The 23,640-nt window shown below is 37.8% G+C and overlaps 1 long non-coding RNA gene across 1 annotated transcript; it reads left to right on the top strand.

The window, feature by feature from the left end:
* Nucleotides 1-175: 175 nt before the first annotated feature.
* LOC129784836 (uncharacterized) lies at nucleotides 176-8,615 on the top strand. The gene is made up of 3 exons (XR_008747959.1): nucleotides 176-320; nucleotides 1,902-3,707; nucleotides 7,284-8,615. It is a non-coding gene; the product is annotated as an uncharacterized LOC129784836 (long non-coding RNA).
* Nucleotides 8,616-23,640: the final 15,025 nt, after the last annotated feature.

Here is a 23,640-nt window from a genome sequence, read left to right as displayed (position 1 = left end):
GAGGTATAGGACTGTCCCATAATTGACAGCCCATCAATTAGCAAATACTTTAATAACACTTTAATCAATGACAAATAAATTTTAAAACTCCCCATGACCTTACTGGTCTTTCAGATCGCGGGGGGGGGGGGGGGGGGAATGCTAATTTCAATCCTTGATTTCCCTTTTGGCAGCCTCTGCAAGTGAGCTGGAAAGTGTCTGTTAAAAAGGAATAGCTCAACTGAAACAAATTTCTCTGGCTTTTGTCTCCAAGTGAACTGCACTGTGAAAGGACATGAAATGTGAATGCACTGCCGAAGACGTTTACAGTAAAAGATAAGGTACAAGCGGAGGGTAACTATTAAAATCTCCGTTGTACAGCAAATGCTCAGAATGGTAAAAGGTTGTTCAAGAAACAACAAGTAAAATAAAACTTTAGTGTTTTCTAAAGGTTCTCTGCAGATATCTAAATTTTTTATGCACGTTATCCTCATAGCCTTGGTAAGAGCTGTTATTAGAGCTGCATGAAGAAACTGCTAGTTATTCAGGTGTATGAAGTTATATACAGCAAAAGTGTGTGATAAGAGGGGGAAACGCCCTTATGTTCACTGGTGAAGATATTAATTAATACATTCTGCTCTTGAGAATGATGCTTTAATTTAGCTGGAGAAGTTTTCCTAATGTTTTTGCTGATTTGTGTTCATTTACGGATCAACCTTCAAATAAATGGGGTTTTGTAGGCATTTTTTAATGAAACATTGTATGTTTACAATTGTGCATGCAATTATTCCACATGGGGACTTGAATAGGAGCTTACTTCAAAGTCCATCACATTTAATCCACATGGATTTCAGGGATGTGACGTCAGGCCTCACGTGCAGATATAGGTAGTTGCCAACTGGAACTTGAACATACAAACATTTAGGTAACTAAAATATCATTTGCCTTTATATATCTAGGCTTCTGGACTGGACTCATGAAAACATTGAAAATGGGACTTTCTGAACACCTTCACATTGTGGCATGCAAAAAGAAAGCTATATTGTGTATCCTAGTTAATCTCAAAAGTGATGACACCTCTTTTGGGGTAAAGGATGAACTGAATGATCTCTCCAGATCTTTGCAGCCATTTTATATAAATTTAACTGTATAGATAAAAAAGTGGCTGATTAGTGGTGTTGAAAGGATGTAAATTATACTTGCTGACTTATACTCATGAAGTTTGATTCGTTCTCTTTTTTACATATTTTGATGGCAAAATACCCTTAAGTTCTTTCATTAAGATAGTAGTTTAAAGAAAAGAATGCAAAGTTCAAAAGGGGGTTTCTGTAGCAAATTTGTGTGCCTACATTCTAATGTGCCCTAAAATACCATTACAGATGGAGTCCTACTAGGAGTATTTTAGGGTCACAGAGTTGACTGTTGTCATTTACACTAGAGTGAATCCATTGACTTCAAAGGAGTCAATATAAATTTTTGAATGTTGTACATGAGATGTGAATGCAGACTGCAGGCTGACTTTTCTTGAAACTCTTCTAAGATTTTGGTTGAATTAATTAGAATTGCAGGATTTTTTTAAAAAAGCACATATATAATTTTATTATTTACTTCACTGAGCTGAACATGGAAATTGAACCAAAACCTCTCTTCAGAACAAGACTGTTGTTTTCTTTTACAAAACATAAACATGGCTTTGATTGATGAAATTTTGTGGGAGCTACATGAAAATACAGAGAAGAAATGGGACTGAAAATTTCGGTTTCATTACTCTTCAGAAAATGCTGTGAAAGTCTCCTGACAGAGATCCAACAATGACTCTGTAAAATAGCTTCAAGGCATGGACAAAAAGAGCTCAGAAGAGGTTGAAAAAGTAACTTCCTAGCCTAAGGGAAGGCTTTCTTTCGTTTCTCTCCTTCTGCTAGAACGCTGTGTGACTGAAAACCAGATTTGGGACTGATCTCACCTAGTATTGGAGATCTATCTCTGGATAGTTACCCCAACATTTTTGGGACTCCATGGAGAGGAACAGGTGGGTTTGGGTGCAATTTATCTGACCTGTTTTAGAGGAGTTGTGACTCAGAGGTGACTGCTGCTCTCACTAACTATGAAGAGGGTGTCTTGGGTCAGAGGAGTGCAAGAAATTATATTTCACTATTAGGTTTTGTTTTCAATGCCCAACTGGGTTTGTGACCTAAGCCCATTTCTTTATTCATAGAAGAGATTTGGTTGTTTGGGGTTTTCTTTAATTAAAAAAGAGCGTTAGAGCCATGTGCCCAAAAGCTGGAATGCTGCCACTCTGGTGCTTTTAGTGTGGAGATTAGAAGAACAGTAGGTCGTATTCCCTGTCTTTTTACTAATAAATGGTTAGCTGGATTGTCCAACTACATCACAATTTCTGGGGTTTTTCTTGTCAGATTAGCTAAGAAAGGCTACTATTGTACGCATAATGTATTGACCAGGTAACCCCTCCAAGTGAAGGAGGCTTGGAGCACAACTCCTGGCAAAAAGTATATCAGGATTTCCAAATGAAAATACTTTCATTTCTTACATTTTGCTTTTTATTTGAAATTTGCATGAAAATATATTTTAATGAATACATTACAGAAGTCTACCTTGTATCCCAGTCCCAGGGGGAAAAATAGTTTGTGTTGTAATCCAGTCCAAAGTAACCATGATGAATGAAATTTCAAGCCTAATTCATACTTTAAAAAATGCTAAATTCAGCCAACATAAATGGTTTTATGGTAAACATTGATTGTTCTGTAGAGTTGTTTTGTTCAAGAAAAGCAACTCACATAAGTAAACCAATATACTTACTCAAAAGTCTTTTGATGGAAAAGCAAGGCACTGTTTAAATAACTGTATTTTTTGCTAGCTAGACAAAGTTTTGACTTTTCATTGGAAAACCAGAATATTTTAATGAAAATTGTTCTCCCTAGGGATGAGAAACATCTCCCACTTTTATGTAAATTTGTATTTTCTAAATAAAAAGAGCAGCTGTTGTGCAGCTTCTAAGAAGTGTGAAACAGTTTTCTTCTTTTCTAAGCCACTGCAGATTTCACTATGGCAAAAGTAAGCAGTTTATTAGATTAAGTTAACTTAGATTATTCAGACTATTTTACAGTTAAAGCTGTTGAAAACATCACAGATCTTAATTACTGGTTATCACAGACTTGTAACAAATTTGCAGTTATTATTTCTTTCAGAAAGTCTGGTCTCTCTATCTTACCACCTCGGAAGAGCAGCAGGATGTGAATGTTACACACACGCTCACGACTTCAGGTCATGCTTCTGGTTCGTGTTGCCTCCTTGCTACTGGCTGCTCTTGTCTATGTTCCTCCTGCCACACCAGGCTGTGTTTTGGCGTAAATGCGTTGTGGGCTGGAGGTCGTTTGAGGCCCTGTGCTCTTCAAGCCAATGGGTCTCTTTAGCACAAACACTCACAAACACTGCATTTTCTGGTCATCAATAAAATGCCTACAGTATGTGGGCACTGAACAAGTGGGTGAGGATAAAACCAAAAATTTTGTAGGTCTCAGTGAGGGAAGAAAAAGGTAGATCTATGGCATAAGAATTAACGACACACTGGACGTACTCAGAAGACATACTTCAAGAAATGTTGACCTTTTTTTTTTTTTTTTTTTTTTTTTTTGACCACATTTGCTCAAAAAATGACCACAATTGACCAAATGTGGACAACTGACCAAGAAAAGGAGACCAATGAGAAGGTAACCATGGGTTTCAGTTTCTTTTGGATATGGGTCAGGCAGATAACATAAAATAAATACTACATAGTACATGTTTTACTGTGATAAACGTGTTTTAATATAGACAACATAAAAGCAAAAATGTGTCTCATTGCCTGACTTTACCATCAATTTTTTGTGCTTTGGGGTGACTGCAGTATTGCCCTCTTCCTTTAAAGCTAAGATGACTCATGATCACTAATGCATATATTTCTAAACAGAACTGAAGTACGTATCAAATCTAGTTACACATGAAATCTAAAAATCCCATGTAGTACCTTGACCATGAGGGTAGGGTTTGTAGGAACTTTCTATTGTCAAAGAATGTGCAAGCAAACACAATTGTTCAAAAAAGCCTTTGAATAAAAATGCTATAGATAATGCTTTAAATTTTTAAATAGTTTGGGTGGTGGTTTTTTTTCTGTGGTAGATCTATTCTTTTTGATGTTAGTGATAACATACATTCCATCGATCTGTCTCCCCAATGACTTGCTGAAGTTTGGTGGTATAGCTATTAAAATTTTGCTTAAGTTCATCCACCTTATTTCTCCTGCACTGAGTTATCCCTTCACATATTATCCCTTGTTGAGAGGCACGGGGGGGGGAAAATATCACTGTGTGTGTGAAGAATATTTTCCACTGGTCTTGAAAAAGCAATTAAGGAATGTTCCATTTATTCTTCCAAAGCCAATGTTTACTTTTTTGAATACTTTTGATTATTTTTCCCTCTTAACTCATAGTATTTTTCAAGTTTTACTTCTTGCTTTTAAAGTAATTCAATGCCTGCTTGTGTTAGGTATTTACCACTTGCTGTGAGTGCTAGATTATACATGAGATTGAGACAAATCACTGGAAAACAGAGAGGAAAAATCAGGATCTTTACAATATCTTTCACATTTTTACCTACAACATCTATTTTTTGAAGGAATACTTACAGGAAAAATACAGCTATGAAACTATATTATCGTTTTTAAAGTTAACGTATTATGAACCAATTTTTACTGAAATCAGTTATATAGTCCTGAATAATTTTTTAGAATAGTCAAAGGAAAATTAGTGCAATCTTTGTTGTGTTATTGTATATTTAATAGTCCTCTAGTAGGCCATAAAACTCCAAATCTCTTACAGTAAAATGTTCTAAAACTCAAAATACATACAAATAATTTCATTTTACATTGGTTATTATGAATACACAACCCCTTACTCTTGCTATGTAATATTTAGAGATATTTTTGCATGCTGTATTCAGATTTATACAAAGTGAGCATATTTATCATATTGCAAAAAAAAAATCCCATTGCTTTATTTATTATTTATTTAATTCCAGTTAATCATCACTGGAACTATTTTAAAGATTCACTGAATGAAAATGAATGTCCACTGTAATTTAGGCAATGAACATTTGCATTTTAATTTATATTTATGTCGGGCTGAGTAACTGTTCTATAAAATCTTTTTTGTACAGCTGTATTACAATAGAAAATATTAGAAAGCTTTAGTGACAGGCTGTGTATGGTACATATTTCTTAGAAATTATGATTATTAAGAAAAAAACCCCAAACATAAAATGCATACATAAGAAACCTTTAGTATTATAAGCATTGTAATAACTAAATTCTGGAAATTCAAAGTCTCAAACAGTTCTGTAACTCATCCTATTCAAAACTAATACAGCACAGTGCAATTTTTACAGTGCCCTTTGTGCTAGTATCCTGGAGCACTTTAAAATGAATAAAGTTAAAATTAGCAATGTAGCACTCAATTTCCTAAAGGAGTTACTTTAGAAAAACTAAGTAAAATCAATGCCTTAAATGTTTGGATTTAAAACCCTGCCAATTGAAGCTCTTTCTATTTCAAGCAGCAAAGTATTCTAAATCTCCTGAACAAAATGTCTGAAGGCTCTATAGGTTTAGGATATCAAAAAACTATTTAAGAATTATAAAACCATCATCTATCAATCTCTGAGTGCATACTGATAGGCATGGAAAGTAAATGTAATGGCTAGGCAAAGCTACACAGCAGCCTCTGCATCAAATAAGAAGCTAGTTTATGTGCATTTCTATAATACATTTCACCTGAAGATCTCAAAGGGGTCCCTGTGTTCATTCCAGCAGAACAATATAAAACACTTACAAAATAGAACTGTGAACTGCAGCAATATGCTGGGAAAAAAAAAGTTTTGTATGAACAGCAGGAGAGGTGCCACCCTCCAATAGGCTAGGGGGTAAATTGCACATCAGGTGGCATCACTGGTGTAACAGGTCTCCTTGTAAATTATTTTATTGAACTGCAGCTCTGCAATTGATTACTGCAGGTCCTGCATTTACATATGCAACCATCATTAGCAGGAAACAGAGTTTTGTAGGATCTCAGCAACTACAAGTGTAGCAGCAGAGCATGGAAGCAACGACTGTGTTCTCTCTTCTGTCTTGCAAAAACACGTAAAATGTGTACCCCCTAGATGGAAAAGAAGGAAATCCACAATTGTATGAGATACTGATGAGCAAGCAGAATCTTGCTATTTCTGCTAACCATCTTGATAATATCAAAAGAAACAAATAAACTTGTTTTCAAACTCTGGATGAAATTGGAGAATCATCTTTCGAATTACAGAAAAGTAGAATTAATTTTGATAGTATTTGGGAGACACAAAACAAGAATGTAAGTCACATACACATGACAGGAACTCATGAGCAGCACATGGTGCTCAGGATGAGGAATCTGGTCATGGGTGAGTCCTGGAAGCAGGGCTGTGGGTATTAGTCTTGATCAACCACTGGCAGGCAAGAAAGCAAAGATCTGCAGTGGGTGTCAACTAGCACAATTCATTCAGTCACCTGTGTTGTATGGCAACACGGGAGCAAGATGCAGGGTGCGGACTCACCTCCAGCTTCTATTTGTGGCTATACTCCACCTCGTTTATATAACCACTTTTGAGTTTCCTTGCCCTTTTCTTCCCCATTGCTACAATCCAGTCTATAACAAACTACTAACCTCCTTCCTTGTCTAGCTATCTCTGACTTCCTTGTGCCCCAGCAAGCTAATCATTCACCACCAGGGCAGCCGAATCCAAGGGACCTACTTTGAGCAGAAGGTTGAACTAGATGACTCCTGAAGCTCACTTCCAACCTACATGGTTTTGTCGTTCTATAATTAATGCTAAGTTGGGTCACCTTTTTCTTTATATGATTTCCGCTTTAATTTAGTCTTGTGATTGAGGCCAAGGTGCTGCTTAGTTATCATTTAAAAGTCTTGCTGTCATTGCCCTCCATTTCTTTAAATAATCTGTTTCTGAACTCGGTGAGTAAATGAATGCTATTTGTATAAACCTGCAGTTTTGTGAGTGTATCCACATCTTTCTGCCTCTCTACTGATACCTGCACTGATTTTGTCCATGATAATATGAACTGCCAGGAAGACATTTGTGCTGGCTCTGCATCCATCAGTGGCTAAGAAGGATGCAGCTATTTTGAGCAGCACTGTTTTCTGAAACCACTGAGACTGGAATTGGTCTGGGAATCTCTGTAGTTTGTAAAACCTTTCTCTGTTTCCTTCCAGAGAAGAAGGAAGATGCTGCTTCCAGTGGGGAGCTTCTCCAACATGACACCCTGCTCTACTGCTACTTTTTTTTTTTTTTTTAAATATCTTTTATAATCTGACAAAGACCACCTATTGACATAAGAGGACAGGTTTTGTATGGCAGGAAACACTGTATAGGCACCGATTACAGAAATAAACTGTGTTGTGGATGTGATCTTAAATACATATTTCTGGTTTCATAAACAGCCTTCCTTCATTTGTTGAGCGATGAAAGACCACTAAGATCTCATCGGTCCGAAAAGGGAGATGTGAAACCCTTTGCTGATGGATCTTTGCCAAGGGAGGTGGCAGGAGGGCATGGGAAGGGAAAGAAGTGAGACAAAGACATTGCAGGTGTGGAGAAAGGAGTTGTCTTTGTGTGTGTCAGAACATGTCAGGTTACAGGAGGAATGACGAAATACATTGGTGTTGGGAAAGTTACAGATCCAGAAATTACCATCTACAGATGGTTAGTGTAACAAGAGACTGCTGATGAACGCTTGCGTTGGTGAAGTTCGTAGCAGTCTTGCCACTTGCTGCTGTGTGACTCAAGATTTCCATACATTTCTGTGATACAAGAAGGTGTTTGAAACTTGATTTCTTTTGTCATAATCTGAATGACCAGAAGAGAACCCAATGAAATAACTAGCAGAAAAGTAGCTGCCTGCATAGAAGGAAAAAGATTTTAAAGTGAGGCATTTATTGGATGGCACAACCAGAAATGAGCAGAGGGAAAGTACAATACCCTTCCTCCCTACCTTCCTTGTGCAGCTGGACTCTACAGGAGGGTGGCTTGGAGAATGAAGTAGCAAGCATAGTCAAAGCTCTGTCACAAACTGAGTCCCTAATGAATATCTAGTTCCTTATTACCAGCCTTGCCTCTCCACGGGTGTTTTGGTGTTGTGCGTTTCTTAAAAATTTCTGTGTCAGGTTAAAGTAACACAAAAGTTAGCTTTCTGCTACGTCTAGCAGAAGCAAACATATTAGCTCAACAAGAAAGTAAACATGGGCACTTTAAATCATTAATTCCAACTAGGGATTCCAAATCTTGCTTAAACTTTTTTTAGTTTTTTTCCTAGTCTGTGTATCTGTAGTGTGACATCTTTACAATGCAAACCCTCTGTCACCTGTTCCATATGATTAGTGTTTGAGATGATTTTCAGTGTCAGGTTGTGCAGGTTTTGGCTCACAAGAAGAGGCTATTTAAACTTCTCCATATAGTCAATGATGCAGATTACTCATAGGAAAAAAGGACTGAGAGATGGAAAAAGTTAGTAATATTTCCAGGCAAGTGGGCTTTCAAAACTGATGTGTTTGCTGCCAAGACTTTTTTGACGCTGTCATAAGATACTTTCTTCCTGATTCTTGGGTTTTCTTTGTTGATTATTGCTCTTTTGCATAGTTTATCCCTTCTTCGGAACCATTCATAAAATAGCCATCATGTTTGCATGGTATGGTTGGACACGTGTGCTCCCACCCTTGGAAGGGGTGCCCATATTCTGTCCCCTTGTCCAGAATGTCCAGATAATGCAGTCTGAAAATAAAGTTCCTATTTAAGTGGAAAATTCAGTCATTGTCACTGTTAACTTTGATGGGATTTAAGACATGCTTAATATTAAGTGTATGCTTTATATTTTCCGGAGTGGGGAAGTCAAGGAAGAAAATGAAGAAAACATTTTCAAATTCTAAATGCCATACACTTTAAACAACTGTTTTTCAAGAAACAAGGACTGGATAATTAATTCTTCGTTGAGGTTTTGTGTGCTTGCTAGGAATGAAGAGATTGAAAAACAGTGGTAGAAAACTATGAAGTACTTGACAGATGCTTTTTAAATTATAATAATAGCTACAGTAAGTGTAAGATGGTATATTGCGCAGAGACGTTTACTGAACTACCAGGTACTCATTTGGCTATAGGCAAACACAGATCAATGGCAACTGACTGAAAATGAGTAGGGGTAATTTTATTTTTTTTTTTTTCCTTACCAATTCTTCTAAAATAAGTCTCTTTAAATTTGTGACACAGTCGGTCATGTGCATCATATTATGGCAGGTTACATCACATGATTTTATGTAGCCTGCTGGTAACGTCACTTTGCATTATACATTTAAAGAAATATCACTTCTTTTCAGGAAGAGTAGAAGACAGTAATCAACTGACAAGTATTCTCCCGCTACCCATGAGAAGAAGCCAAGTATCAGATCTAATACTTTCCACCCCTAACAAATAATTTTCTGTAAATGCTTGTGCATGACAGAATGCTAGCAGATAGTGGGTATTTCACAGCTGGTGACTCTCTTATTGTTTAACTGTGATGTCTGCATCTTATCACTCTGTGCAAATTATTTAGCAACTGCCATATTATTTATAGGTATGAATTGCACAAATTAATCTCATAAATAATTCATTTTTTTGCTGTGAATTAACATTCTGCCACAGTTAAAAATCTATTTTTCTGAAAGAGTATCAATTGCTATGGGCACATTGTGCTTGGTTTTTCAAGGCAATGGTTTTTGAAAAACATAGGTTTCAGTGAAAAGAATGAGAAGGGTTTTTTTTCTTGAACTTTATGCGCACTCGGCAGAAGCTTTCAGCTTGTGAAAAGTGCCACCGTGGTCTTTAATAAGAATTATGTCGTGTTCAGGCATTTACAGGAAGAGGAAAAACATTGGATCTCATCCTAACAGTATGGCAGTCTGTCATGACGTGACAGTAGTTTGTAAACAAAAAACTAACTTACATGAATAATGATCCATTTTCATAACTGAAACCAGGAAATAATAACATTCTTTTTCTTCCCACAGTAAGACATAAGAATGTCATTGTGGACCTAACAGAAAGACAGTCGCAAGTTTGTTTGCTAGTAGACTCCTAGGGAGCTGAACACAAAAATCCAATAAATAATTAGCTCTCCTGTGACAGGCTTCTGAATTACTGTGATACATTAATTGGACAAAATTAGCATGAATTAAGGCAAATAAGTATAACATGTAATTTATTACTTACTAAGCACGGTGCTGCAGTGGAAGCCTCAGATTTCCCTTAAGATTGCTTTAACAGCCATAATGCATTCCTTAATTTACTCTGTGGAAAATCAATTTTTTCAGAGTTCATTAAGCACCAATATGTTACAATGCAAGTCCCTAGAGCATAGAACCACAATACGTTATGCAAATTCATACCAGCGTGTTACCAATATGTAAATAGCAATAATACTATTGTCAGCTTCCTATTGATAGCCATGCTGGAAAGGATAATACTTAAAACTTCTTTAACTCTTCTGGCTTGTTTCTGATATTAATCAGTACTCCTTTTAAATGTCATTTCTTAGGAGAGCTGTTATTTTAAAAAATCTTTTTTCCTTTATGGTTCATTAATGAGTGTTCTGAAGTCTCTGTTTGCAAAGAAGTGGCACATAAAGCTTTCTCACACATTCATAAGCATCAGCCTTTTCACAATGAAAACTCAATATTTCCTGTAGATACACAAATGGGCGACGCTGACTGATCGTTATGGATACACCATACAATAAATGAAAGGGAAGGCACTCTGAAACTGCAAGCCCTATGCATAAATTTACTTAAGCCTTTTTTTTTTCCTCTTTCTTTGAACAAAAATATAAAAATAAACAGGTGCATTGCATGAATTCCAGCTGCTGTGGCTTTTCCAGCAGGTAGCTGAACACCACACAGCCTCTTCCCACCCCCACCCCAGCCCCTCCAAGCGTGATATCATATGGTGTGGAATGTCCCTTTGGCCAGTGGGTCCAGCTGTCCTGGCTGTGCCCCCTCCCAGCTCCTTGTGCCCCCCAGCCCCTTGCTGCTGGGGCAGGATGAGGAGCTGAAAAGGCCTTGACTTAGTATAAAGACTGCGTAGCAACAACTAAACCATCAACGTGTTATCAACATTATTCTCATCCGAAATTCAAAACACAGCACTGTACCAGCTACTAGAAGGAAAATTAACTCTATCTCAGCCTAAACGGGGACATCAGCCAATCAGATGTGAGCCAGCATTAGGAGAATGAGCTCCCAGACTGTTCGATATTCACCTAATCATATGACAGACTCCAAAGCTATCACAGTAACTGCCTCCGGAGCTCTTTGGGGAGACAGATGTCACCAGTGGAAGGATGATTTCCACATCTTGGCACTCTGCAATTGTCAAACCGAGGGAGGGAGAAGGAGAGGAGGATTCTGCTAGTGAGGAAGCGTCCTTTGTGGAAAGAGGAGGAGCCACGTCTCACTCCTGTCATTCTCCCTTTTATCAGATTTGTTTTCAACAGAAACATTTCTGACTAAATCACACCCTGAGAAGCCAGGAACGGCATCGCCCTGAACTATAAACGCCTGCATTTAAGTCCACAATTTGGCCCTGCTCTGTAACTGTCATTAAAGGCAGCAGGTCAGAAGAGTTGGCTTGGAGGGTTTGGACCTGTGACAGCAGGGTTTGTTTTTTGTATATAGTATCTATAACTGCTTTATTGTTCCTTTGAGTTATGGTGAGACTGGCAGAAGAGCAAGGCATTTGGTCATTATCTTTTTAGCCTCAAATGAAACAGTAATTGATAAGACTATGGGACTTTATTGCAGAACTTAGCCCACAAAAGAACATTTGTTGGAAGATTTGTTTTAGTTGTTGTTGCTTAAGTTTAATGAAGCATAAAACATTTAATTTGTTAGGGCATCCTTGTGTACGCAAACAGAAAAGTCCATGTACAGTGAGGCTTTTATAGCATTTTGTTAACCATCATGTTTGTAGCGTTTCTTCCTATAAATACAGGGAATACTGTGCTAGAGATAAGTAATATTGTGTAATAAATACCCACTAACGCCCAGTGGTAAAATATATTCAGGACTTTACTCAGTCCAGCACTTCCTAGCCTTGCAACTATAACCAAAATGGTGACTGATGGTCTCCAAGCTCCTGTCTGCTGAAAAGCACGATCAAAGTTTTCAGAAGACGAATAAAGCAAAATCAATGCATCCTAAATGTTTCTAGAGTATGTGTACTCTGGAATCATTTTTACAATAAATATATATTTGAACCTAAGCGTATGTTACAGATGAACCCAGTCTGCATATTCTGATTCACTGCAGACAAATCTCACCCCTTGACACCCTCAACCATTCAGCGTATTACAGTGCTTGTAGTTGGTGCTATAGTTGTGTGTCCGTGGAGACTGAATCCCTCTGGGACTGCATCAGGTGCGTGGAGACTGACTCTCTAAAAACAGAAGGCATATGGAGTAATTTGAAAATATTTACCTTTTGTTTATGTTAATGGCAATTTTAAACAGGGAGCAGGCAGCAACATCTGGCTCTATCTGTGCAGGGTCTGCATACAATAGACATTTTAAAATTGTGTTTTCAAATTGTCTGTGATCATTTCCAATAGTATCATATATATTTTGGTAAAAAAATACTTTTCAAATAACTTTACACACCGGAGTGAGCATTTTAAAAATCAGATTAGTGGGTTTGTATTTTCTATGGGCCGTTAAATAGCATGCTTAAAAGCAGTCCCTCGGAGACCCTTAAAGAATCTGGAATGCGTATGAAAGGTGAAAAAGCTGTAGAAATTCTATTATCTGTATTGCCCATGTAAACTGAGTAGTCTAGAACACATGCAGACAAGTTTTGTGGTCCATATATGCCACGTGTATATTTAAATTTCACTTTTCAACTGAGATGGTGTACAATATTGTAAGGCAGTGGGGAAAAAAAAGCAAGCTTGGTAAGGAAAATCTGTGGTTTAAAAGAACAGAAGAAACCGATAGTTTTTTCTAATCTGAATAAATATGAGGATTTTGTTGGATTTGTTTTTTTCTCAACAAGAACCTGCTCAATACACCAGGCATGTTTGGCTACAGGTAGTGTGAGAAAGAGCAGCAGCTGCAGCGTTTGCTGGTTCTGAGTCAGACCAAGCTGCCGTGACAGAAGTGGGAGAGTTTAAACCTCCGAGGGCTTTTCTTGCCTTGGTGCTGCATCCAGCACTCGTTTCAAGCCTCCCAGAGGCCTGCCCTGGCTCACTACCGTGTGCTGCGGGGTGGAGCCGTAATGTTTGTGACATCTTCTGATCGGGTTTGGAAATTCGTTGTCTTAACGCATTGCATAGGGGCAGTAGTGGCTCAAAAATAATGTGTGTCAAGGATTATTACTGCTGTACTGACTATGAAGCTGTGCTAAGTCTTCCACATTTTACTTACAATGCCACTATTGGTGCTGAAAATTTTTCTGTCAAAACCAGCTCTCAGATGTCACAGCATTTTCCTATTCTGTCCATTCTTCTTCATTACCTCGGCATTCTTGTCTGGAGTTGAGAGCGAAGTATTTTTGTTGCCTTCCCATTGTGTATCCATTGAAAATAATAACAAGAAAATACTGTACCGATAGCATACTGCAATTTTATGTAATCATATATACTTTGAATACTTTTAGTTCGACTGCTGAGAATTTATAATGCAATCCAATTAATTTTTCAGAAGAATTTGTGCAAAATTCTGGACATTAACTTATCAAGTGTTGTTTTTCATCATCCTTTTCTACTCAAAATTATTAAAAGAAAGTCAGTTTGGCTAATTTTCTATTCATATACATTTTCTTCTGTCATCTTCCACCTTACAGAATATTTAAAGCTACAAGAATGGTCATTAATGGGGTAAAAGGAAGCTTCCAAGGTGTTTCTATATCTTAAAAAATGCTACAAATAGCTAGGGAGTGGACTCCACCTATATATTCACAGGTGGACTCCAGCTATCTCTATCTATCCACAGACCTCAAAGCTAAATTGTCTATTCTGTATTGTTTATTAGCTTCAAGATTATTGCCTTTTTGACTGCACAGTGGCCTAGCCTGGAAAGAAAAGTTAGAGAGCATCTTCTCACCAGCCTCTTACGCTCTTGCAGTTAGCTCTAGTTTGATGGTAGGGCATTCTTGTTTGGTATGGCATTTTGGGGATCGAATCTAGCTAAGCTGAGGAGAAGCTGGCATGCAGGTATCTCTTCTCCGAGTCGTCTGGTCACTGAGAAATTTTACAAAAAGTTTGTGCCTAGTTATGCATCAGGCCTTAGAAGACAGCTCTGGGGATGAAGGCAGAGCCACACCTGAGCCTTGGCGAGGGGCTGAAGTTCAGGTAGCCCTGTTCCTGGCCAGCTCTAGCCAACCCTGGGCTTCTTTGATCTCTCTTCAAAGTAGCTTCACTCTGTCTTGATTGCAGAGCATGTTGGTGCCAGGGTCACACATTCTGGATCTGCTGGCTGGGGTCAGAGGTCTGCTTTTTGTAGCACTTCAAGTAAGTGGTGCAGTCTTACTGTTAAGTCACTGCCATCTGGATGAATCTAGATCTTACTGGTTGCATAGCAGCCGTGTCAAGAAACTACCAAAATACCAAAATACTTGCTTTTCACATAATATTCATTTGTCACTTCTCTTGTCAAACCTAGATATTTTGTAACTGGCTACACTGATAGGGAATCTGACAGAACTGTGCCAGAATTTATTCAGTGTATGGCTTCTTGTGGAAATCAAAAGAGGAGTGTGGGGTGAAACACCTGTATTGTCTGTAGAAGGTCTAATTCTTTGCTCCCTGTTGGAATTACAGGTCATTATTTTCCTGCTTTCTTTTAGCATTGAGAGAATAGTGACACATCCCTGAATTTATCCTTTAACTTTCAATCGCGTTCTCTCCAAATGTACCAATTCCCTTCTGGTCTTTGTTGTCACTAAAATTGCTACAATATGTCCACCCATATGTGTGCCTTATGGTCCCTCACTTAACCTGCATCTCTTAAAATGGCTTACTAATGTATGTTTGTGTTAAGAGATAAATGTTACCTCCATTCTTCTCAACAAAGTCAAAACCAGTGAGAGATAAGCCAAACAATTCAGATGCAACTGAACTGTGGGGGAAGTTGGCTACCCACGGGTATGGCAGGGTAATTATCTGTCTGCCCACAACCTGTCCACAGCTGGAAATTCAGTTAATTTTATTTACTATTCCAAGGAGAAATTGAAACCCCTAGAACAGAAGAATCTCATAAACCTCTCCAAATAATTAAAGTTAAGACCCTGCTTCAAAGTTCTCTGCCTTTATTATGCGGTATGTTGTTCTGCATCTAATTCAGCAGGTCACGAGCATTCACATTTGCAAGAGAATTAACCCAAGTCCGAAGGCATCAGTCCAGTGGACATCACCTCTCTGTGAAACCTGTCTTTTCCTTTAAGAAATCCATCTAAAGAAATTTCAATAGTGTTAAATAAGTGGGATAAAAAGATCTAAAAAATCTTGTGTTGTTGGTTGTGTTTAGGGGAGTGTTTACCTGCTATATTGTTTTGAGAGGGAAAGTATTTTATTTTTTTTTACTCTGAGAATATTTCAGGTGCCTCAATGTAGATGTCAGGTGCCATTTGCTACACTCTAAGGTATTCTGCTTCACTTCACAAGGCTGTGAGTTTTCTGCGGGTCCTGTCTCATATCTTTGCCCTTTGTACATGTACCAGATATTCTAACGCATTGTCAGTATTTGGGATACTAAAGCTGCCTTTACTGTTTTGTTTGTTATCTCTGCTTTCTACCTCAAAGGCATGCTGAGAGGATGCATGGGATGAGTTAAGCAAATTGAAAGGGTCTTCCTTGTATTACTTTGTCATCCTAGTACATGTACGTGCCATGCTGTAATATTCTTTAAGCTCCCTTTGACTCCATCCTCCAATATTTTCTCATTTTCCTTAGGTCTATGTAATTCTGCCTCTATTCAGCTACTGTCATTAGCATATATTTGGTGATTTTACCTGTTCTGCTGATGAATTCAGCTTTCATGCCACATTTGACCACTGTTATGGAATATTTTTGGCTTGGCAAAGCACTACCATCTCTGCATTTAAAGTAAGATACCTACCAGAAACCTCTATGTGGAGAACCAGATGGAAGCTGTTTCTGCACAAGCCTAACACCTGAACTTTGTGTATTTACATCTCTGCAAAAATCAAGACTATTTTGATTTGCAGATGATTTATAAGTTTAAGGAAGAAAACAAGATGCAAAACATTGTATAATCAGATCCAAACATATCCTAAATCTGTGAAACACACACCTGTGTTTCAATTTTGTTGTTAAACTTTTAAGCATTGCAAGGACTTTGTTTCTGAACAAATTTTATTCTGTCACTTGCTCTCCCCTTTGCCCAATCTCATTTTGGCATCCATCGTTCCTAACCAATATTCCCCTTTGCCTGCCTGCCCTGCCCTGCCCGGAGGCTGATAGGCAGATGGTCATGGGCTCTAAGGAGGTAGGAAGAATGTTATCTGTTCAACACTATCAATCCATTTAGTCTTTTGTTTTTCAGATCTGGTTCCCCTTGTCTCTAATCATTGCCTTTGAGTATTTTTTTTTTTTTCTGAGGACTGCTTGTGCTCCTATTCCTTCTCTCAGATTGTAAACATATTTGAGCAAGGGTTTTGGGTTTTGGTGTTCTGTACTCCATCTCCCCTTTTTAGGTACAACTCTAATATAGAAAATATCCACAAGGCTGCCAACGAGGTTTGCAAGTTCTGAATCTCAGCTGCTTTCGTTCCCTTTTTTTAAAATGGAGCATTTCTGTTCCAAATAGAGTATCATTACAGAAGTCACTTTAATGCTTCATAAAGCGCAAATCCTCTTTGCCTTCTCTGCATGGTCTCCAATATCAAACACTTCCTTTCTTGTATTTTTGTCCCCAGATCTTTAAGAATGAGACCTGTCTGGATCCCACATGAATTTCATTTTTCAACACCCAGAGTTGGTTAATAATCTGGTCAAGCCTTTCATTTGTGGCTACTGTTTATTTGCTCCCACATATTCTATACATTAATGGGAACCTCGATATAATTCAGGCTGTGCAGCATCTGATTGTAGCAGACTGGTTTTCACTCCCAGAAAGCAGCACATCAAAGCAGACACAGATCAATAATACTTTCCCCTTCCTGTCTGGGGATAGTGTTGCAGGTTTCTGTTCCAGCAGCCATGAGAAAATGCCCACAAAAATCCAGGTAGTGATCACTAAGGAGCAAAACCAGACTCCAACAACTGGCACAGTACCTGGCACACAAAGTATCACTTGAAGTGCAAGTTGTTGGTTCTTAGTAAAAGAACCTTAAAGCGTGTATCCTTAAGAGCTTTTTTTTTTGCCCCCCCCCCTCCCCTTCCCACTTCTTCCCTTTTACTTGAGCTCCTTCACACAGTGCTGTTCTCCCTTTTTGTACTGTAGCTGTGGTAGTGAATGCTTCCAGTCCCAGCTAGTCATCACCGGATACAAACATTAAATGAAAACTTTTTCAATTAAATTTTAGGTTGGTTGATCAGCCAGAAGTGGGAAATGTTTAGGTGATAGTGAGTAGCGGGTATCTGGATGGCAATTAGTGTCTACTTCCAATACCCTGAGGCAGGGACTCAAATGTTTCACCTGTGGAGGGGGGGGGTCAGGGCTTTTTCATCCATTCTTTTCTTTTCCTTTTAATTCCCTGACTCCCATAATCTGGCAATGTATTATGCAGCACAGACCAGGAAGGTGGGCTGCAGTAAATGCTGCTTTATGGATCAAGCAGTAGGAAGTGCTATACTCTTCCCCCCAGAGACTGAAAGCTTTACATCAATCAGCATACTGACAATGACTGCTTTTGAACTTACCTGTAGTGTAGCAGTGTGGAAAATCATTATCCAGCATTCAATTTTGTTAGAGAACACACATAATTTGAAGACTGAAGCACCACACGGCCATTTTGTCTGACACCGAGCACCTTTTTGATTGATCGCCTTTCTGTGCCACAAGGAGGAGACAGGATATATTCTTTGCCTCTTGAGTACGGTGCCCAAATAATCTCACATACTCTAATGACATGTGTGAAATTTGCCGTCAACATTTGCGTAAATTTAAATACAGCATGAAACATTCCAGTTCTCCTTCAGCACGAATCAGCGGAGTTGGGCACCCTGCACCAGGCAGTCTCAATGAGTGGCAAAGACAAAAGGTAGCGCTGTGGTACGCATTCAGACACTAATCTTGTTTTGCTGTGGATGATGTGATGCATATGGTCTTGGGAATGATGCAAAGGAACAGATACGGAACCTTGTACTTATTAAGCATGAGCTTTCATAGCAGATAGTTGCAGATCCAAGAACGTGCTCTGTCTGTGTCTGAACTCATTTCACTGGAGGATCGAGACTGTCATAAATAAGATCAATCATGTAAAGAGCTCTGTTTAGCTTCAGTTTCTTCATGAAAAAAACTACTGCATGGACTGCAAACAATGGCAAGAATCCAAAGGCAATTACACACTGTTCTGATTAGGGAAAATCCAACCTCAATCTTCATAGCGAGTAGGCAGAGTTTCATCACGTTTGAAAGACAGATTATTTCACATCTACTATTTAAAGTAGATTATCTCTTGTTAGTTACCTGGATCTGTATTCTAGATAATGGGAGTGCTGTCAGTAATCACTCTTGGTCCTCTTCTGGCTCCCAGATGAAAAAATAAAAGGCTCTTATTTCATATCTTCTTTTCAGGGATAGTCATTGCTTCACTTTTGTTTGAAGGCATCTCCTAATGTAGCTCTACATTTTTTAATTTCTTTTTATTTCCCTACTTACTTTCATGCTCAGGTCCCGCTGTTTGACTCTTCTTCTTAAGCACATAGGTGGACTTAAATGTGAAGAGAGAAAAAATCCTTAATTTGGAAAACAAAAGGCACCCTGGAAGCACATTTTCTTTATTCATTTAGTTTATTTGTGTAGTGGGACTTAATGGCTTTTTCAAAGTATCTCATGTTGATAGTCCAGGCCTATGCTTTCCTCTTGGTACTTTGTGTATCTCTTGTCTAAAGCTGTGCTTCAGACAAGCCATTATTTCAAGACAAATCTTCTATTGGCACATCTTCTAGTGACGAATCTTCTAGTGGCCTGCACTGTTCTTTGAACTTTACCTAGGCAACTGTTCAGATCAAGCTGCAAAGCCTACCTCATTACTGATACCTGCCCCACTCATCCCATAATTGTTTCTTAGTTCTGCTAGAAATAGGAAGGCCAAGGGGAAAAACTGGAAAGGAAGGCTGAAATATTGTGGGGTAGTAAGCTGTGAACCGTTTGTATCTTAGAAGGTGCTTTCTCTAGGTTTTTGCATTGTACTTCAATACTATAAAAGTTAAGTGACAGAGAGAAGGCTTCACAGGCTAAGATTCCCCCAGTTCAGATGAGGAGCCTGGAGGAACCAGTTCCACACAGTCCTGCAAACACCTTTAAAGGTGTGCATCCCAGAGACCCTTCCTCTGACTGAGTAGGCCTGGTGCAGCTGTCTGTCAACACTGTTCTGTATTTCAGCCAGAAAGGGTCATCTCAGAGTGACAATAAACATTTGTCTATTTGAAGTCTTCTACTTGTCTTCTTCGAAGTCAGTAGTAGCGTTGCCTGCTTAAAGGATTGCAAGATTTTGCATTCCCAAAGTCTGTGAGCATTACTGAAGTTTTAACTGTCTGTATCACAATAAATCAAACATCTGAACAAATGTACAATGCCAGAAAAGACCAGGTATGCTTTCTACATACAATAGGAGACGGCTGGTTGACATCTAAAAGTTAGGTCTTACCTCCTTCTGTTCTCATGTTGATGCTTTTTACCCCACAGCTGACATTACTATGTACTTTCCTCTGTCTTTACGTAGCAAAATAATGACAAGTTTGATTTAGCGTTTTTCACTTTGTACACAATGATGCTGAAAATCTGAAGTAACAGAGATTTGTTAACAAATGCCTTTCGGTGATGTGACAGACATGACCCTTCCCACCCCAATTGGTTGGATAGAAATAATACCAACTTTTTGCAGCGCATACGTGTTCTCTGTGTGTTGCTCTGTGGCTTAATACTGTTTGGCTTCATTCAAATGTGTGAACACTGGAGCTACAGGACACAGAAGAAAGGCTATTCTGCTCTCGGCCTTCTTTCTTTTTAGTATAGATAGCAGGACATCTAATTGTTTCTTGAATGACCTCCAAGGTCTTTGTGGAATGAGATTGTTGTCTTCTCTGTAGAGAAGAGCATCCACATTCTATTCAGTCATTGTAACTTAATTATAGGATGCATGTAATAATTTGGAGACAGTCAGTGAATTTGCCTCTCATGCAAGTCATCATGAGACTCTGGGAAATAGATGTACATGTTCATTTATTGTAAAATACTGAGATTAATTATTTCACCTGATATCTGTACTTGTAAGTTGCCAGCTGCAGCTGAGGATGACAGAGAATGAGCCATAGATGACATATATTAGGTACATTGTTTAACACCCTACTGAAGGCGTTTGGATGCTGCGTGAATGGAAGCTGTGTAGAGCAGTTAGAATTAAAGTCCATTGTATGCTTGCCAGTTATTCTGTTCCTCCTTTCTATGATACATGAAACTGGTTTTGAAGATGCTTTTGGTCACAAGTGACAGCATACACTATGCAGTATTTCTCCGTTGCTCCTCCTTGTAGTCATCATTTGGTTAGATGCAAGAGACATGTCGGTGTCTTCACAGCAGTTGCATTTCATTTCAGAAGTCTGTATTCTGTCAGTCGTTATTTTCAGAGCATGATTTTCTCTCCACATTTTTATGAGCCATTAGTAACGTAATCCTGCTTCCACTAGAAGCAGTTGGGAATGTGTCACTGCTTTCAATAGGTGTAATTTTGCCTTCGTGTAAAATGACTACGTGTTAGGGGGTAGTGCAGGGTCTGCTCAAGAGCCTTTTTGCTTCTGACTATCTGTAGCGCTCAAAATTATTGAAGGCCAGGCTTCTTGTTAGTTTTTAATGATTGTTTTATTTGTGGATTGTGTAAGAGTTGTACATGGTTTATGTATTATTTAGTTTGCAAAGAATATTAAATTTAAGTATCTCTTTAGTGGCTCTTTAAATGCAATTCGATTACTTTTTGAAATTCAAAGTAATATTTAATAACTGTTAGTTTTCTTTTAGATAGTTCTTACCAAAGAAACAGGAGTTCTTACAGCTACATGGATAATTAACTTGAAGCTTGTCTGTCTCTTGGGGGACATCAGATATGTAAATGAGGAACTTAAGTCTGAACAAGACATGCCAGGGAATCACTAAAAGTTTTATTACACTAAAGCACCGGTATTAAAATCCTAAATGTTATAATATATTATTATAAACCACTGCATTTTAAAGAGCAAATACGTGTGTGGGTTTTTTTTTTAAATTTGCTATGTAAAATCATAAAAATATGTAGCTTTCAGTTTTTGAAGAGATACAATGAAATTTTGAAACCTTCAGCAGAAAGCATGGACTGTTATGGGAAAAATTATAGATTATACTAATGCTCTACTTTCTTTCAGTATCAAAATTTTAAACAAATAGAAGTACACAAAAGCAATGCTCTCCCTCTCCAATTCCAGAACTGAAGATGATTATACTTCCAGCTATCGTACGATGTGTCATGCCATATTGAAAGCTATCCCTGGCACACGAACTTTCCACACTATTGTCCCGCTGAGAACAAAATTAAGGCCAAAGTTCATCAAAAAAGTTGTTTGATGCCCTTTCAAAAATGGGTTATTTATTGCCAAAACAATTCAACAGCCATCCAACCTAATCATAAGGAACGTCACGGATTAAACTTTTGCAAAAAACAAATTTCCATAGACCCGGTTAGTGTTCCTCTTAACAGTGTCAGCAGTCAGTATCAGGGGCTAAGCAGTAAGTGAATATAAAGATCACCCAGTTTTCCACTTTTTGAGAGGTGGCCTCTTTTTTGGAGTAAAGACACAGGCAGGCAAATACAACATCTATGAGTGTTACTGTTCCCTTTCTAGAAATAGGAAGCAACCACTTTGAATGACTGGAGAGTAATGCCTCTTGTACGTGCAATTCATAAAAACTACATATTCCAGATCTTAGCTAGATTCTTGCATACTAATATATCATTTTATTTTTGGTGACCTGGTTGACCTATGAGCTTGCAATCAAGTATGTAATTCAAGCATACAAATATTATTTATTTAGCAGGGCTATTCATGTTTTTAAGATTATGTGCTACAGTTCTCCATTGAACTAAAGCCAGTACAGGAGGGAAGCAAATGTTCTAGTAGCTAGGTCATCACTCCCATCTACTGATCCACCACCACTGTTTACATCAACAGTGGATGTAAGATTCAACAACAAATGAAATCGCAAAGTACTTCCCATTTTTCATGTATAGTATTTGGTTTCATCTGATCTAATTTTCCAATTGGGTTCAATGTGTACTCAAACCAAAGTGGGCCTGTCTGCTTTCTGCAGACATCATGGTATCATAATTCAGCCTACCTCTACTCTAAATACAGGTTTAAATTTCCTTTAAAATTGGGGAAAAATCTTTGTTTAACGGGCTACCTTTCACATTCTTACCAAGTGGTACCTATTTTTTTCTCCTCTTTGTTGTTATTTGTTCCAAATAATGCAGTTCCATAAGATTATAAGCCACTATCTGTTATTTTTGTGTACTAGTTTTACTAGGTTTTTATTTAGTAATCCTAAAACCTGTTCATGTTCAACTGCATTTAAATTCCATGGAAGGAAAGAACATGACTTGATTGACCGTTCTGGTCTGACTAAAATTTGGATGAGGTTTGTAAATAATTACATATTACTAATTTGAGGATGAAATGCCAATTCCATTCTAGAATTTTTTGGGAAACATCAGGTCCATTTATGAAAATTATGCCCACTGCATTTCAGAACCCTTGAAGTGAAATGTATGATAGTATCTTATAAATTGTTTGCAGTATTGGTAATTTCCAGGCATGCTCTGTGTAAAATGTAAAGAAATATTTTTTGCATGATGTGTGAATTGTGCCAGTGCAATTCAAGGATGGAGAAGTTTGTTGCATGATAATGTATAGACTAAAAATAGTTTTGTATGTGGTTGAAATGCAAGATGTAAAAGTAATAATCTGTATCATTCATTTAATCTTGTATTCAATTACTTTGCATCAACTTTCTCCAAATATGAAATAGTTTGTAACAAATGAAATAGAAATTAGCTCAAGGAACTGATTTATTTTTGATGTACCATGTTTGTAAGGTGTCGATGAAAAATATTAATAAAAGTGAAATGTTAATAACAGTGCTAATATTATTAATAATAAACTAAGAAAAAAGCAAGTGCACAACTGTATATTATTTTATGCTTACTGCTATTTTGTAAAATACATTTGTGATATGCATTTTCAATCCTATCAACTGTTTTAATGTAGTGTGACTTAATTCTGAATCTGTTCTTTAAATTTGGTTTTAAAGCTTGTTATTTTTTTGTGAGAACACACTAC

The sequence above is a fragment of the Falco peregrinus genome, chromosome 6, assembly GCF_023634155.1.
Source record: "Falco peregrinus isolate bFalPer1 chromosome 6, bFalPer1.pri, whole genome shotgun sequence".
In the NCBI taxonomy this organism is placed as follows: Eukaryota; Metazoa; Chordata; class Aves; order Falconiformes; family Falconidae; genus Falco; species Falco peregrinus.
Note: the sequence above shows the minus strand (reverse complement) of the source record. Positions and strands in the feature narration are given on the sequence as shown.